Raw genomic sequence first — 19,422 nt, 5'->3', positions numbered from 1 at the left:
TACAAATAGCCAAGACAGTCTTGACTGTGATCTGCACCTCCAGTAACTTATAGAGGCTGTTAGAGAAGAGAATCTAAATGGAGCCTTCAGTGCAATATTCCTGTTTTAGAATAAGACATATTTTATCTACTGTTATTACCTACAGTATGTTGAATAAAATACTGCTCTGTCAAGAAACTGAAACCAAACCGGTACATTGCAACCATCAATATGTAGGAGATATCTTAAAACCTAGATATAGAGTTAGATTCCATTTCATTGACATCTGAGAACTGAGGAAGGAAAATAAAGTATATGTAACTTTTATTAAACAGAAATCACCTTGAGGAGAAACAAACAGACCTAAGTGCATTTCTCAGTCTAGATAGAATATCAGATGTTCAGCATGAAAAACTGAAAACAACTTGAAGAAAGGCAGTCAAAAATATGCACCCTTAGGGAGCTCAGAACACTTGGAAAGCAGTTTTGGGCCATGAGAGTCACATTAAAGGACATGAGATGCATTCCAAACTTGCTGCTCAGATTGTCAGAGAGAAAAGTTGAATGCAACTCGGTCTTGCATGTCAGATGCCTGAACAGAGTGCTAACACTTATTTTTTTAAATGTCTCCAGTGAAAACATGTTTAGATCTTTTTATCTGATGCTCAGCAACTGCAGGTTAGGCAGCTCTTGATAAATTCAATGTTCAAAAACCTCCATCAAAACAATGTATGATAGGATAATTTGATATCTTGCTATTTATTTTCAGCTTAATATAGAATGGAGAAATAATCAGTCATTGAGCTTTTGCAGCCTTCCAAATGAACAGGACTTACTGGAAGGGCTCATCTTCTTTTCAACAGACTTTAGATAACAGCCAAGCAGATTTTAGTAAATTCTACCCCTAAATCTTTAGAATTGATGATTAGTCAATAATCAAGACTTTTAAACAAGGAAGGTTACTTGGAAACCCCTGCTATTGTTTATTCACTAAGAATAGTCTTATTGCTAACATGTAGTCTGTATTTACAAATTACTATTCTAGTTTTACACCTATGGGTTACTTATGTCAATAAACCCTATACTGCCTCTATGTCACCTTTTTCAGTTTCTGAATAGAAATCACATCCCTTTCCATTTTTGTCAGTCAAAGGAGATGAATTGTTAATATGGGAATTTTTAATATATTGCTCATGGTGCTTGTAAGCATTGTGTACCTGAGTAAATACATGTGCATCCTTTTATTAAAGCCTACAGTATTTTTTTCTTGTCTTTTTAATAATAACTAAAATGACTTTCAGCTTTAGTTGTGAGTTTGGCATCTGATTATAATAAACTTACTAATATGTTAAAATAGTAATACCTCTTGATACACCTATAAATATTCTGTATATGAAAAAGGCAAAATAATGCTTTCACTGGATAATTCCTGCCCTACTTTTGTGACACTGAAATTAATGAATTAAATATGGTAAAAATCTTAGGATCATTGTGCAGTGCATAAGTCCCATTAAAAGCAACTGCCATCAAATAATCACTGAGTAGCCCTTAGTATGGGTTTTAATTACTTTAAAATTACTTTTAAAAAACTTTAAAAAAAAACCCTAACCTCTGAAAAAGTGGGAGTGCATGTAGATTAGCTCCCTGAAGTACCTTCATTTAAGTATTTTTTCAAATCTACAGTAATTTGTTCTGAGGACTTCGATATTAGAACCACTGAAATGTATTGGAAGGCCACCCAATTGTTGTAAATCTCCATTCAGGAGAGAAGAGATAAGGAAACTAATTTTGACTTGTTTGCAGAGAAATTTTCTTGTGCTGAATTGCCAACGACACTCAACTTATCAGCCTGTCAACCTCTGAAGCAAGGGAAAAGAGTATTAAAGCAGAATATATTGTCATTTTCGGATGAGATAGCATCAGCAACTTAGACCAGTGTAGCTTTTCCATTTGAAAGTACAGAGCACAAATTACTTCTGTCCCTTAATCTAATTTAAGTTATACTTTAAAACTTATTTCTACATGGTCTTCTATCCTGAGTTTTTGATGGGCCCAGTGGTCTAATTTCTCCAAGCTTCCTTTCAACTGTACAGCTTTAGATACAAATACTGTTTACTGTGATTAAAAATATCAAAGCATTGATTTTCTGTCCTAAATTCCTTTGCCAAGCTAATTTAAATCATTAATGACCCCATTGGAGTCACAACTTAAATTGTTCCTTTAGCCTGCTTTTCTAATTTTCCTGCTTCTTGAAGTAATATTCCATTCTCTTCATTAATTTTTTAACACTTTTCCAATTCAATCAATACCTGATGTAAAATTTAACTGTCAGATTTGCTTTGAAAAAACTAAATTAAAAAAAGAAAGAAAAAAAAAAAGCCTGAAAGGGAATCAGAAATCTCAACAAGATTGTAGAATAATAAAAGCAGTAACTTATTTTCTTTAGAGACCCTTAAATGGGTGGATGAGTGTCATTAGTCAGTTTTTAAATGGTCAATAAATTGAGAGACAAGCTTTGCAGAGGATAAATGTAGGAACATAGCAAGGGTCACGTAGGAACCTGGCACCTCAGCCCAGGGTGAAAGGCAGTCTGTTTTCTCTGGAATGGACTAGCAGATAATACCAGAATATCTTCCTCTCTGTCCTTCAGGGCATTTCCATTCCAGGAAGGTCAGAGGGGGTACAGAGATTTCAATTCTGTACAGCCATCAAAAGTATGCATAATTTTATATTTTGTTCCATTTTTTTCCTGTACCTCTTGGCTTGGGAGCAGAATGTGGAAAATGAAGGTGAAACCATCTGTGGTAACCTGCTAGTCTGATGTTTCTGTCTTCATTATATACTGTAATGCTGAAGCTGATATAGATCTTGCCTCCAAAGAAAAGATTTTTGCCCTAACTTGCATTGGTTTTAACCCAATTGAATTACCTTAATGAAGAACCTGTATACAGGTACCTACTTTTGCTCTCTTCTTTTTGGTTTAGTACTAGCACATTTTCTTTCTAATGATACAGAGGTAGCTTTAAGATGGCTAAGAGTCAGCTAATACAGCAACTGCAATTCCATCATGATGCTCAATCAGACTTAAAATAATAAAACTTTTCAAACTATGCAAGACAGAGCCTAACATTTGAAATTCTGTGGAGCTGGGTCTGAGGAATAGCACAGGAAATCTCAGGTGTCCATAAATAGCAATTGAAACTTTACTCTGGAAGTGTTTCATAGAGGTAGCTGGTTTTTCAGTTTCTTTGCCCAGACCCACAGGGAGAACAGAAAGATTAGCTTTGCCCCACACCTGCCTTTTAGTTCAAAACTGAGCCACACAAGAAAGAATCTCTGATCTATGAGATATTGCACATATATGTTTTATTCTAGAGCAGTGGAGATAAGATTATTAAAAATACATAAGTAGTGTATATATCTTTGGGAAGCTGACTAAAAACAGGGAGGTAATTGGAACAAAGTGCTTCTTTTTGCACCTAAGAGTGAAAGGAGAGAATACAAATGCAGTGAACCTTTAATAAGGAAAGACAGACATCTGATGGTCAAAAAGGAAATTAACAGAATACAGCAATCATCAGAATTCAAATCTCAAAACAAATGACAGGACTTACTTGTTATCAGAATCTCAAGATATGTTTTGTTGTTTTGTAAGTAGGTATTGCTTCTACTGCTTGCCACATACTCTGTAAGTATAGTACAGTAAAAATAAAAGGGAGCATGTGTGTGTGTTGATATATATTTTCTGTCCCTGACTGCATTTGGGATTATTACTGAAGTCTTAAAAAACCACAATTATAGCAGAAAACAGTTCTGCTAATCCAAAATGGAAAACTGAGACTTTGACTTCTCGTTGTTGAATATATCCACTTTCAGACTATTCAAGCTGTAATAATTGTAATATATAGTATAATTAAAGATTGCTTTCTCTCTCCTTGCCCCAAAAGATACAAATAATGGATTTGTTTTGAAAATATGAGCATCCATATGGTAGGATTTGAAATAATGTTTTCAATGGAGTCAGTAACCTGTTACAGTCTAAGCCAGGCCATATGTAATTCCCCTTCACTATCTGAAATTGTCTTCTCAGAAGAACATTTGGAAACTAAATAGGCCTTTCCATCTGTCTTGAGCTCAAGGGCCTTCACCGTTTTAAGGACAGCAAATAAATGCAAGAGATGTGTCTATGGAAAAAGAAGCAAAGCAGAGCTGGAGTTTTGCTATTCACAGAAGTGCCATAAATAATTTGGATGGGCCACGTAAACTGAGGGAACAAAATTTAAAAAAAAATTCAGCCTTTAGCTAAAACAGATAAATTCAGTACCTAATGCCTGTGGAAATGATACCTTCAAACACCTTTTCTCAGAAGACAGGGTCTAACAGCCATCTGTGCAACAAGGATCTGCATGTACAGATCATCCTATATGGCCTATATGTTCTTCTAAAGGGAGTTCACACCTTTCAGTGAGTACCTTAAAGCATTCCCAAGACTCATAATTTAATGCCTAATGTAATTTAATCTTTTGGCTAATATGTGTACTCAGGATAAGGCCCAAGAGTCATATATATAGTTATGTACTGTCTTCCATATACATCATAGCTAACTTGAAAACAGCCTTGGCCCACACCCAGAACTGTTCTTGATGTATTTTATTCTTTGGGGTTTTTGTTTTGTTGTTTTTTTTCAAAAAGGACACAGATGCTACATAGATTACATGAGAGGGCTCATGAAGTCAATGGGGAATGTTTAATCTTATAGATTAGAATAGAATAGAATAGAATAGAATAGAATAGAATAGAATAGAATAGAATAGAATAGAATAGAATAGAATAGAATAGAATAGAATACTGGTACAACTTAAGCAGTGACATGATGTTGTTACTGATTTATTCATGAACTTCCAACAATTATTTAAGAGTACATACCATATGGCATCAATGAGTTAAGCTCCCTGAAGTTCCTAAGACTTGATTTGTTGGTTCAATACTCTGATTTCATATGAAAATAAGACCTTTAAAAAATATGAAACTGCTGAACATCAGACACATGTTTCTTTAATTTTACATAAAGTAGCTAAATACAATTTTGTTTCCTTCTCTCTATCACTTATATGTGTATATACAGAATACAGAACTTCATGTCTCTAAAGGCCATTTAGATGCCTTACAAATCCATCTTTCAAATAAAGGCTTTCAAAGTCTTCCTCAAGCCAATTTGGTCTACTGTGATAGTTTTATCATTTAGCCCTTCATTGAATAGCCTGCTTAATATTCCCTGTAGGAGACCTCCCCCAGGATTGTTCAAGATTTACCAACTCTTCCTCTTTCTGCCTATACAAATCACATTTCTGCTTCAGTGACACAGACAAGCTCCATCAGCAATTTGGGGTGTTTGTTTCCATTTTCTCTCTGGCCATTTTGTCATTTTCTGGTATCTGTAAGCAGAGCAATTCAAGGTAGAAAAATAAGCTATTTGCAGGCATGTTTTGCGTTACAAGATGCAGAGAAACCTGGAATATTTGGCAAAGCTTAAGAAACACTGTATGGGTTAACTTGATATTTTTTACAATGTGTGATACATACCAACAAGAATTTGAATTACTTGAGTTGGAGGAGCAGCAGCGTATGTCTTAGTTCTCTTGAAAATTCTTTATTTTTAAAGAAAAATAGAAATAATTTGGTTGTTTATTAGGAATATCAGTGGCTCCTCTTTAATAAGAGCTCTCTGCTTTCTGAATGTGGTTACCAGGTACTGGGCTGTGCTGTGTTATAGTGGTCATTTACTGTATTGGTTATGAACAAAACTGATTTTAACCATAATGATGTTAAATGTTTGCTAGCCAAACACTGAGTATGAAGAGCTTAAATGTATCATTTGTGAGGGACTCTGTGAAGATTATATTACACAAGAGTATTTTTATTCTGTATTAGCAAAACAGATGGACAACGATACTGAAAATATTCTTCACTGTCCTTCTTTCAAAGTTGTTTCATCATTTATCCATCCCTTTTGCTCTCACAGTAAAGGTAAAACGAACTTCATCCCATCCTGAAAGATGTCTAATGTCATGATATATAAAACTCTCAATTAGAATCACTTATCAAAAAATTAATGTATTTCCAAATCAACGTGTTCACTGTACTTTTTTTTATTTTTACTTTTTCTTTTCCCTTTTTTTCTTCTTCCCTTACCAGTTTCAAGTAATTACTGGTGATATTTATGCTGGTGAAATCCATCACTTGGTGTTACTTTCCCACACATGGGAATTATTCATCCATCCATCAAAAGGTTTGCGTGGGTGATAATGATGTGCACAATAACATTAAGCTGCAGTAGCTCTTTCCGTAGACTCTGACAAGTTCCTGGCTTACAAGTATTCATCACAGGCACTGAGTATTGTTTTCCAAAACTGCACAGAGCATTTTCTAAGCAGGGGGTCTTTACAAGGAAACTCCACTCGGGTAGATGGAGCTGCTGCACAAATTAGAGGCTGCGCTGTTTCTCGGCTTTCTCCTGCCACTCTCCCTGCCTGCTCTGATAGCCTGTGCTCAGTGCTACTTACACACAACACTACAAACACATCCAAACTGGAAGAAGGCATGCAGAATCCTTCACAGAGCTCCATCAGGGCATGTGCTCTTCCAGTTGTGGCAATAATGAAACCAGTATTCCTTGTGTTTGGTTTTGGGCACTTTATTGTCAAAATGACAAAACATCAAAACGTTAGATGAGGTTTTTTCCTTGCTCTTCGAGAGATTTCCTCGGTGAAAAATCCTGGCAGGCAAATCTCCCAGTCTGTAAAAGTTTCTTTTGAGGCACTGTTGTTTTGAAGATAATCTCATTTGTATTGGTGAGGACTGATGCTGCCCATGGAAGCACCAGCATAGGCAATTGTGCATTGCAGAACTTAAATGAGGTAAATAACAAGTGGTAAAATGTGTTGCTTGGACTACGAAGGGGATGACAACTAAGAAACTGCAAGATGAATATCAAGGAATATTGAGGTTTGGGGTTGGTTTTTTTTCTTCCTTTTTACCTCTTGTTTTTAAGACTGGGGGAGTCTGGAACATGTAATTCATGTTACATAACTGTGACCTATAGCTAATTAATTTTAAGGAAATTAATCTAGGCTATGTGGATAACAATGCTAGGACTGTGCTGTTTTCTTTACCTCTTGAATGTCTAAATATCCTACTTGCTCAAACAACGCCTTTCAGCAAATAATTCCTTTTATTTTTGCTTAGAGATGCATCTCTCCATCATACAAATGTTGCTACCATAGAGCCTTCTCATTAGGAAACAGTCTTTGAAATGACTGCTCTAATATACAAGGGAGAGGCTTTAGACATTGTTTGGAAAAAGTGAAGGGAGCATAAAGGATTTAAATATTACATGCTGCCTAAATTGTCTATTTCGACTGGTAAGGAAATTGCCAAGGTGATATTATGACTAAATGCAATTCATCTAAGTTTGTATTCCAGGGAAGAGCAAAACCTGAAAAACATCCGCAATGATCAAAGCTGACAGCATGATAATTTTAATTCCAAAAACTGAGGCAGCCAGAGAAAGCATTGCTGGTGAACAAAAATGCAGCAACTTCTTCAAAAAATGTTAAGTTTTAACTAGAACACTTATTTGGTATGCCATTTAATGTATGAAGGAGAATACTTTCCTTTGTGCAACACCTTAGTTGTGAAAGACAAAGTTTAAGATTGCCTTTGCAGGAATTAATTAATAAGATAAAAAGACATTTAAGGCAAAACCTTTTCTTGAATCACTACTTTGAGGACAGTGAGCAAAATCCATAGGAGTGATTACACAGTAGATTGTAGGACTGATACATAGTTACAAAGTCTTAATGCAAACAAATATGTTTGATTTGATTTTGGGGATGGTTGTTCTGTTTCAGTGGGTGAATCAGAGAAACACCAAAGAACCTGTCACTGGCAGGCTTCAAGAGCGAATTATAAGGCCAAGAAATGCAATGTCCAGCATCAGAGTGTGAAGACTTTGTGATTCAGTGGAAAGAGGGATGCTGTAATGAGATTGTTTTCCACCTCTGAAAGCCCTGTGTGAATGCAGGTGCTGTTAAGCCAGCATCAGCCAGTGCTGTAAAGTCAGTTCAGTGAGACTGTGTGGGCCCAGCCCAGCCAGTTTTTCAGCTTTTAAACTGCACTTCACATTTTTTAGGTGTTTCACCAGCTCTTGACTCTTAGACTCTCATCCAATCCCTCAGCTGTTAGTGTCTCAGGGATACAGAAAACTGAAAAATTGGAAAAAATGTAGATGCTAGTTTTTCATAATATCCATCTCCAGTTTCCTTAGATACCAAGCTCTACCACAGATTAAGTATCAAAATCAAGATATGAAAACAGATACTTCTGGAAATACCTGATCATGCTTATTCTTTGAAGAAAAGATACATAAAAATTATGGGTCCATGGATTTCCCTCTCAAGTCATTGTGAACTGACAGTCAGCACCTGCTTTGTGCTCATTTGTCCCTCTTTGCCCTTTTCCTGGTATTTTTCTCATTTCAATGGAGTGTTAATCTTCAGCACTGACCTCGAGAGGATTTCAGAGAATTTCCACATTTCAACAGCAAGGGATTTCTTGTAAAGATGCCCCTTCTAACAATTTCTTCAAAGCTACTTGTTGTCATCTTGTTTAAGTGTCTGCTAATGAAAACTGACAGTCTGGTCCTCTTTATTTAATGTCACATCAAATATCTGTAATTAAGGGAGAAGAAACCCTTAGAAATGACGCATGCTTGAGGCTTTTTTTCCTTTGTGTAACTTAAAACCTAATTTGTTACAGTATATGCTGTGTTTTCTGGTAGAATGTTCACTTCCTTATTTCAGGCCTGAGTACAATATAATAAAGTACATTTATAGTGCAATTAAATCTCTTTGTCATTTCATTTTTTTAATCTGCCTCTTATTTTCTCCCCTCTTTTTCCATATTTAATCTTATGATGTATATCTGTATACTTGGTATGGATTTTTCACTTTCATTTCTCAAAATAGATTAAAAAGATCCTTGCAACTTTAAAGAGCTCTCACGAATTTTAATGAAATAACTGCCAATATTTTGAATGTCTGAGGTGACATTTGTGTAAATATTGCAAATTATGATGTTAAGTGTCCAAAAATATCTTTTGGCTTCTCCTTCCCTTCACAAAAAAATTCAGCTGCACTATCTGCAAGAAAAAGAAAGAGAAAAGAACAGTCTCAGTATGTGTTTTTTAAAACATCTCAACCTTGTATTGATAACTTGTCTTTATCACCTTATTTAAAATACCCAGATGCCTTAATTGGTCAGGCCTCTATTGTACAAGGAACTGTAAAAACACAGAGATTACAAATGCCTCTATTGCAAAAACCATACAATATGGAAAAGTGGGGTATTAATCAGCCTAGGGGTTGATTCTTCACATTATAAAACATTACAGGATTTTGCATAAATTAACAGAGTGCTTCGTTCAAAACCAAGTGGTGATAGGGAATGCATGAACGTAACTTTCTCCCATCATTAATTTACTTGACAAAGTTTTCTTTTTCCTTTAGAAATAAGTATCATTTTTCTTTCTGAGACTTCATGTGTTTTTTCTTTATGCATCTATCATTTCCACAAACCACTTGAGACTTTGGGGGTTTTTTTCATAAAATATCAAATCTTGCTTGGTCTTGTTCATTGACCTTTAGTTCTAATTTATATTCCTTACCATAGTAAAGTTCATGCAAAAATTGTTTTTTGACTCGGAGATGGATAAACTTTGCTTCATATCTTTTCCAAATGGTAACAGGTCCATGGAATTTTAGCGTTAAAAGAAAATAAAATTTTGCAAAAGAAGCAGAAGTTCTTTGTCTTTTGGAGATTTATTCCAATTGAGCTTTCTTAGAAGGATTTTTAGCTTCTCATATGTTGTATGACATTTGAATACTGGCACCTAGTGAACTATTTGGAGGTGAGAAGAAAATAACCTGCTCTGCCTAGAATTTAAAAATTATCAAATCTGGGCCAAATGGCAGCTTCCTCACATTCCTTTCTTCACAAGAAAGGATATATGGTGAGAAAAATAATTTTAACAAAAAACCTATCCAAAGGAAGTGAGAGGATCCTCACCAAACATGAATCATCTTACCACATCAATATTTTTGTTTAGAGAAAATAATTTTGCTAATGATTTTTTTTAAATACTAAAACTAGAATTTGAGTACAAATTTTCCTGAGAAAATGCATTTTGTCATCATTTTCAGCTCACATTTTGTTCTGTTACTAATAACAATCCAAAAATTTGAATTTCCTTTGGAAATGAGTAACTCATGCACAGCAGCTTCCAGGCTGAATAGACTATCTGTGAAATTTTAGTTTTACCTTCGCCTCAGTTGTGTATGGTATCCTGCCAATCCTGCAGAGAATATTTGAGATTTAAATGAGTCATGTGGTTGATTTACAAGGCAAAGCCAAGTATGTCTGCAGAAGCATGTTATTTCCTTTTGTTCTGGTATGGTATCTACACATTTATCAAATGCAAGAGCAAGCTCTTTTTGCTGTTCATAGATTTGGAAATGTATCTTCTAGGCTCCATAAATAGTAACAGTGGATCTGTTTAGCACAGAAGAAAGTGGGAGTGTAATTAAGAGTCTATGATAGCATTAAAGGAGGAAAAATATAGGCTAAGCATTTGGAAACTATTTCTCATGTCATATTCGGTAGACAGGTAGCAATCTAGGATAAAGAGGCTGAAATGCCTTTATCTTTTCTTTTCTTTTTTTCTTTATGAGAAAAGATGCAATACATGGTAAGGAGGAATCAGAACAGAAATGCTCAGTGTAGGACACAGGCAACAGAATGTTTTAAAAAGTCAGGTGCCTTGTCTGAGAACATCACTAGTCTTGCTTTGTGCTCAAGGAATGGTCATAGTTTGGAAAGCAATTCCATGTCTCAGCTAACTGTCTTAGAAAGGAGTCAACTCTCCTTGGAGGAGCTGTATCCTCTTCCAGACCTGTATTTTTTTTTTTTTCCCCTGCATTTAGAAAGCAGTAAATTAACAGAAATACCTGCATTACCTGCAAAAGTAAATATGCAACAGCATTGCTGAAAAAGGATTGGTTAGCACTTGCATGATTTCCCAGTGTCAGCTTCTTAGATCCATTTTGTGGTCGGGCTGGGACAGTTTTTTGAGATGTTTGATTAAGCAACTCTCCTGAGCAGTCACGCTGTATAAACTACTGAGCTCTTTGTTAAGCATCTCCTGCTGCTTGTTTTACAGCCCAGAATCAATTTTTGTTTGCCTGAAAGCAGCCTGAGGCTGTTAACTGTGATGGTTTCAGGACATGCTTCATGTGTGGTTTGGCCATCCATGCAGTGGTAATGGCAACTCGTGTAAGAGAAGTAGAGCAAACAGCTGAGGATGGTAACTGTTCTCTGCCACCCAGGTTTAACTCACCTGCACTGCTGAGACAATACTAAAGGCTTTTTAATTAATTACATCCTTTTCCAACATCTAGCATGGTAAAACACCCTCACTGAAGAGATGCAAAGCTGAAGACTGAGGTGATTCTGTGAACTTCCCTTTAAGTTTTATACAGGCAGATGGAAAATCTTTGACACTGATCTGGTTCTGAGAGCACAGTGCATGTGCTGGTCCTGCTACAAACACCTTAATCCTCTCGTAGGAGTTTAATTTCAGTTTGAGGCTGTCAGCACAAAGCAGGGATGTCTTATTCCAGACAAGTAACACAATACGTTTAATGTTGGAGAGTGAGAAAAGGAGAGAATGAGAAAGGCAAGTTACACTTGATTTCCTGCCCCCTAATCTGGGAATAAAAATCAATTTCATTTCACTGCTGCAGAATCTGTGTTTTCCAACATCTTGACTGATTTTCCATTTGCTTCAGGTTGCATGTCTTCCTGACACAAAAGTAAAGCACAGAAGTTTGGAGTCAGTCTGAGTGTTCTAAACAAGGAGGGAAAACCTAACTGTCCCTAAACCCTGTGGAGAGGAGCATTTCAGACCAAGTTCTGCATTTTTAGGTTATGTAAGATGAAAGAGACATACAATTACTTTGTAGAAATAATGAAGCTATCCATCTAACGTCAGTTTTCTACTTCTTGTCTTGTTATTTAGTCTTCTGTAAAAGAAACAGTTGATTTAAATTAATTGACTGTCTATGCTGAGAACTTTTGATTACAATTTGCAATTTTCTGCTGTTCCTGTTGAAGTTTTGAATACGTTCTTTTTTTAAATGCCTTGCAGTTTTTTAGCTTTAGCATGTCTCTTTGGACATTGACATGTTTCTTCTGTGCACAGACAACAAAGTTTAAGCTAAAAATCCATTTGGCTGTGCCCGGACTCCTGACCCACAGTTGAGTTGGGTTTCATAAACATGAATATTTATAATCCCCTCTGTAGATTTTCAAAATGTATGGTCCTTTTCCCTTTCCTGAAAATTTTCTCATTTCCTTATGCTGTCTTCTCTTACTATTCTCTTTACAGTTGGGTCTAACCCCATCACAAGAAGACAGACCTCAAATAGGTGATCTTTACATATTCAAATCCTGCCCCAGATGTACTTGTGGCTCTTGCACCCCTTAAAGAATTTGCCTATTTGGCAAATTTGGTATTGTCATTAGATCAAGGGGATGGCTCATCAGGTGAAAACTTGATTCAGAAAGGTGGGATTTAGGAGAATTAGATCACTTTTTGTTGCAGAGGGCCTTCTTGAGGGCTCTTGGGAAGAAGAGGCAGTGCCTGTGTTTAAAAAGTAAGTGTTATTCTCCATGTGCAGTATGAATAATTTTTGCAAAAATATGTGACTTCTGTTTGAATCATGAGTACTGGCAAGAATGAGGGACGTACTAGGTGAATGATGCAGTTTATTTTCCCAATGAACAGATGGCATCTGCATCTTTTAATAACAAATTTTACCCTCTGCCTCCTTTGTAAAACAGTTGAGGTTTCGTGCAAAGATTTTCCATTTCTGACTATTCATTGTTTTGAGATAAAATCTTTTTAGCTACTGAGGTATATTCACTCTTTTGCAAATACAGAGGAGAGCAGAATGTAAGGAGCATGTTGCAAAGCACCTTCCCTAAAGTGACAGCACAGATTACAGCAGAAGTTGTTTGTCCACTTGTCATTCCTTTTCATAGGCTTCAAACCTCAAGAAGTCATTTACATCTCACAAAAGTACAGAATAGCAACTACAAACCTAAAATTCAATGGTCTAAAAGAGACTATATTTGAAATAGAAATCAGAAGGAGCTGTGGACACAGATTTCCAGCCTGTGTGTTTAGGGAGTGGAATTTTTAATTTTAGTTTTGCCAGGTTTATTGGAGAGATTTCACAGGACTGTGGGACTGGATGAGTGGATGAATCACTGTAAAATTGTTAAAACATTAAGAAGTTAGGTATACTTAATTGTCTCTTCAAGCCCCCTATTTTGATGCACTTATGAGAAAATGAAAAAAACCCAGAAACATAAGGTAATTTGGAATAAGGCATCAGATTCTGATACACAGAGTACCTCTAGTTCCTGGGGCTTTTTTCATTATCATTATGAATTTAGGGTTTTAAAGGATTTGGGGGGTTATTGAGTAAATTCTTTTTCTTTTGCAAATAATTATATCTCACACACTTTTATTTTAAATGCATGCCAGAAATTATTTTGGTATTTTAAGCAAAGTGTAGAATACTGGACTTCTGCAACTGTTCATGAAGTACTCATAGCTTCTATCTTTATGGAATATATTTTTCTGAAATAAAATAGAAATATGGCAAACATTGTAAAACAAATTAATTTTTAAAGCCCCTCATAGTGGCTATTCTGTCAGTGAGTGATTCCTTTTATGGTTATCTTTCACTGGAGGTCACTGTTGTAATGATATTGAAGACCTGGCTAATTGTTTAAGCATTCCTCTCAGTTTTAATGAACAGAGAACAAGGAAAGTGTGTCTTTTCTTTCTAGTGAAAACCAGGATGTGTCCAACAAAACAGTAGCCCTCTCTCGTATGTCAGGTTTTTTGTGAAAAATGGAGTTTCTCAGGAAGAAATAATTACCTGAGTATCTTCTTTGCTTGGCATATTTGTTTGTTTTGTTGATTGTTGGAGTTGGGGTTTTTTTTTGTTTGTTTGTTTTTTTGCATCAGGTTTAATCTGAATTCAGAATTTAATTAAAAACTTCAGTAAGGATTTCAATTATTGGTTTCTTGGATCCTATGGCTTTGATTTTCTCAGCTCCTGTGTCAACTGACTGCTAAGAGATTCAAATGGATGATGAAATCTCTTTAAATTCTGTCCCAATGTAGCTTTATAAAAGCATACCCAAAGTTTAGTGGCCTTCAAAGGACCTTTGTTCCCTTAGTTATGGTCAGATGCTTTGTTCTCAATATGCACAGGGGGTTGCTTCAGCCACTCGAGTTTAATTTGAGAACTGTGGATTTGTGCTGGTGTTTTAATGCATTTCAGATTAAATAATTTCTGTTTCAGAAGGCAGGATATGAGGCTCAAAGGGAAGTCCTGGCTCACACAATTATTTACTTTTGCCATCAATTATGCTCATAGGAAAAAAAAAATCAAGATTTGACAATGGGTGAGAATGGTCAAGACAAAAAGGTGCTTTGGTTTGTTTTGGTTTGGCTTCTTCCAGGATGGCATGCCTGCTCCATCTTTTGACCAGATTTGATTATCTTTCTATATCACTGTAGAACAGAAGAGTTTTCCATGAACATGAACAGCCACCCCTACTGTTGTCTATCAATCTGGCTCTTCAGATATTAGCCCGGTTCAGCAGTTCCATGAGAAAAAGCAAAGCTAGCATTATTAAATTGACAGAAAATAGTGGTGGTCTAAGAGCTGTATCATTTCTTGTATTTAACCAAGGCTCTGTAATGTTTGCCTGGTTTTCTATATGCAGAGCCACAATCTACTGCAAATGATCATTATGTCTCTCAGTCCATAGATACAGAATAAGGAAATGACCTCTGTTTGCTGACAAGGAAATAACAAATTTCTGCCATTTCATCAATTTAGTAAAGTTCCTGCACTTCATTCTTGTGCCTGTTGCAGTGTGTTCATTTAACTGTATGATTTAAAATGGAGAGCATTTGGCTAATTAGCAGGCAGCTGTTCACTTAAGTAAATGACTCATAGAGTGATATTTATGGTGCATAACTATTTTTCAAGCCTGGAGAAACTTGGAGAAAAAAAAGACACAAAAGCAGATGTTTATGCTTCTACATCCCTGAAAAATGCAGTGAAAACCAACTGCTGCTTTCATTTAATGGCATTTTTCTCAATATTTAGAGATAAACTGGTAACCCCAGCTTTTAACTACTGTCTTTCAAAATTAGTAACTCTGTAAAGCAAAGATCCAAAATACTTAATTCCCAGTATTCGTGAGATCTAAATATGTAAAATGAATGATCAGACATCACATGTACAGCCCTCAAAGGTTATGATATGTATTAGCTCAATTAACACTTAGATTACAGGAACTTGCAATTTGACCGAAGCCTTTTTTGCTTTCCAAAATTATTACGTAGAACAGAGTTCAACTACAAATTGGCAAAAGTCAATCCCCATAAACATTACACAGATTCCATTTTAAAACAGCTTTATTCCAGCAAAATTCCTACAGTGTTCCCTTTGCTCTGCTTTGGGAGTTTATAATATCACAGACTTTAGCATTTGGAATTAGGACATTCCAAAATTCCCCATTAAGACTGCCTTATGTCCATGCTTTTTCCCATGACCTGGTTGTCTCAGAACCAAAGACATCACCTTGGTATTTTGGGAATGGGTTGGAGGTTTCTTCTCTCTTTCCCCTGCTGTAATTTTCCTGGAATCTGTCCAGCGTCCCTCTCCTGCTGTTGAGTTTTCTTCCACAGCTCCTCTCATCTTTCCTCTGCCTGTTTTAATCTGTGCTCTTCTGGATGCTCAGGTCACTCAGCTGTAGCTCAGGTACAGTATAAAATCTGTTTTGAATAAAGAAAAAGAAAAATATAAAAGAGAACATTTTCTGTGTTCTCCCCCACTCTTTTTCTCTTTTTTCTGAGACTGTACCAAGTTCTGAGTATGAGGTTCTGCATCATTGCTGGGTTGTTTAGGCAGGTGGAAAGTTTTTTTCTCTCTTACTTTGTTATATTTCTCCACCCTGCTTTCTTCTCCACCCTCAAATTCTTCTGAGACTGTGTTATAAATGTTGCTGGTTAAAATACACAGGTTTTAATTATTTTTAGAGGACTTGATCTTCTTTCTCATATAGATGCAAGGAAACTTTAAAAATGGGATATATAGCTTCCATCACAAAATCTGTTTTAGGATTGGGTGTTTTTTGCTTATTTTCACTAGGACAAAGAGAAAAGACACTTCCTTAATGTAACTGGTAACATTTTAGAAATATTCTTTTAGAAGAAGAATAGAATCATTGTGAGATATGCACCTATTAAATAATTATGACATCTTTAAAGAGGAACCTGATCTGCATCAGTATTTTGTGACTATGGATTAATGGACTCAGTAGGATCCATCTATAGTTTTATTTTGTTCAACAAAATTTTTTAAGCTAGACTAGCTGCTGATAGTCAGTAACAACCATCAAGGAATTATAACCGGACAGTCCTCTGTAAATTGGAACTGCTTTACCATGCTTTGTCATTGTATTCTCTGTGTCTAGTCTGGAAAAATATCTTTCAGTTCAGTTTGGAAATGAAGTGTACCAGAATGGAATGAAAAAACATGCAAAGCCTAGATTTATGCAACAGAATTGGAGGTGTGTTACTCTTTTATCACCTGATTTATTACCTATATTTTAAATTCACAATCATAGCCCACAGTTATATTTAATTACCTTGGCATATAAAATTGCTGTCCTAATTTTTTAAATAAAAAGGGAAAAGACAGCAAAAGACTGGAGAAGCACATGTTATTGTCAAGATAAAACCCTGAGCTAAACTACCAGCCTTCAGAAGCAGAATGACCTCCCCAGCTTGAGACTATTTTAAGATTTCACTTTTCATCTATCAACAGCTTTGGAACAATTCCCTAAGTGAGATTTTACAGATGTTGTAATGGTTATTCTGTGATACATCTGAAATTAAAAAACGTGTTCTATATAGAACAAGATTTCAGAAACCTGAAAAAGATAATAAAAATTATCAGTTTAACACCATAGAAACCTCTTGTAAAATGCAAGACTGAGCTTGTGTAGTACATAGTGGCTTTCTCATTCCCCTGAATGTTATTTGGCTTGGAAGCTTGTCACAAATCAGGCAACAGTTTAACTGAGAAACACTAAATAAATTTTATTAGAAATACGGTTAGGTGAGTTATCCTTAGAAGATAGCAGAATTACCTGCCGGGTGGCTTGTCCATAATGCTGTCCAGAATGAGAGTATTCAAAACTTGTATGAAAAATGTATCCAGGCAGTATGGATTTAAATGGAGGCTAGAAAAGGCTTCATGATAGTGCTGGAACTGTGGTGTATATAACAAGGCACCTCCACAGTGCAACAGTACCACATGATCATATAGACCTCTCTATGTATTCCCATTAGTTGAGTATTTAATAGCTCACGATTATTTCTATTCTTTTTGTCATATTTAATGTTGTAAAGATTGTGACAGTCCCTCACTGTTGCTGCAGTAGAGTTTGTAATGGGGGTTACAGAAAATTCCTGTTGTATTTCTACCTGAGGGAGCTGACAGAAGAGCCCTCCTTCATCTATCATAAGTTCTGCTTCACAGGGAGATCCCCAACCACTGGAGGTCAGCCAGTGTCACGTTCATCCACAGGAAGGGTTTGAGGGAGGACTCAAGGAACTACAGGCCTGTCAGCCTGACCTCAGTGCCAGGGAAGGTTGTGGAACAGATCATCCTGAGTACCATCATGCAGAATGCATGGGGATCGAGCCCAGTCATCATGGGTTTAGGAAAGGCAGGTCCTCCTCGGTCAGTCTGCTCTCCTTTTATGAGCAGGTGACCCACCTAGTGGATAAGGGAAAGGCTGCAGTATCGATGTTCTCCACCTGGACTTCAGCAAAGCCTTGGACATGGTTTCTCACAGCATACTGCTGGAAAGGTTGGACAGCTGTTCAGCACTGGTCAGGTCACACCTCGAGTGCTGTGTTCAGTGTTGCCCCCTCACTACAAGTGTCACCCTGTTCTTCTAAGCCTTCTGATGTTTTCATTTTTGTAATGGAGTTTCTCACGCACTTTTATGTAAATAATGATTGTTTTTGCATTCTTTTCTGGAGGAGAAGAAAATTGATGGACTGTTGGTTTGACCAGTGTCATTGGAGAGGTGGCAATTTCATCCTCCAATCCAGGGTCACTTTTCAAATTCTATATATATTGAGGTTGAGAATAAACTGCCCTTCTTTTTTCCTTGGAGGTTCCAGCATGCATGTCATTTTATTTTGTGTCCTATTGAGACACTACAAGTAAGACACTGAGGGGCTGGAGAGTGTCCAGAGAAGGACAATAGAGCTGGTGAAGCGTATAGAGAGGTGAGTCATATGAGGAAGAAGCTCTGGGAGCTGAGGTTGTTTAGCCTGGAGAAGAGGAGGCTCTCTACATACCACTCTCTACAACCACCTGAAAGGAGGGTGTAGCCAGGTGAGAATCGGCCTCTCCTCCCAAGCAGCAAGTGACAGGATTAGAGAACATAGCTTCAAGTGGCACAAAGAGAGGATCAGACTGGGAATCAGGAAGAATTTCTAGCCTGAAGATTGTTAAGCATTGGAACAGGCTGCCCAGGGAGGTGGTGGAGTCCATCCCTGGAGATATTCAAGAGATGACTGCATGTGGCACTTAGTGCTGGGGTTTAGCTGTCGTGGTGGTGGACTCATGATCTTGGATGTCTTTTTCAATCTTAATGATTCTGTGATTCACCAGTTATGTCTTCTGACTTCACTTCTATATTTTCAATAGAAAAACATTAAATCACTAAGAAATAACACCTCTCCCTTGGAATACAAAGATATAATCTTTGCATAACAGTTGCTAGTAAATCTTATGTGTTCATTTTTTGTTAGAGGGATAAATTCTAAGGTTCCAAAAAAAGAAGCAATTTTTTTTCCATCTTATTTGAAATTTACTGCTTTATTCAGTCCAGGCATGCATTCAGTGAGCTGGAAGCATGTAGAGTATTGGGAACAACTTCCTCAGATAAACTTGCATTATTAATGAAATTAGATTGAGTTTGAGAAGGAGTTCACTTTCAGCTGCTGACACCTGTTGCTCCATTAGTACATATCTAAGTAACTCAAGATAGGAGTTTGCATAGCATGAAAAAAAAAACCCCAGATTTATAAAGGAGCAAAACTAATCTGGTATTTGTCCTTTTGTGGCAAATATAATGATCAGTTCTGCAGCATGCTTCATTGAAGGATTTTTTTAGTAGAAAATATATTACTTCTTATCTTATAAAAAGCTC

Source organism: Fringilla coelebs, assembly GCF_963513975.1.
Source record: "Fringilla coelebs genome assembly, chromosome: 1".
In the NCBI taxonomy this organism is placed as follows: domain Eukaryota; kingdom Metazoa; phylum Chordata; class Aves; order Passeriformes; family Fringillidae; genus Fringilla; species Fringilla coelebs.
Note: the sequence above shows the minus strand (reverse complement) of the source record.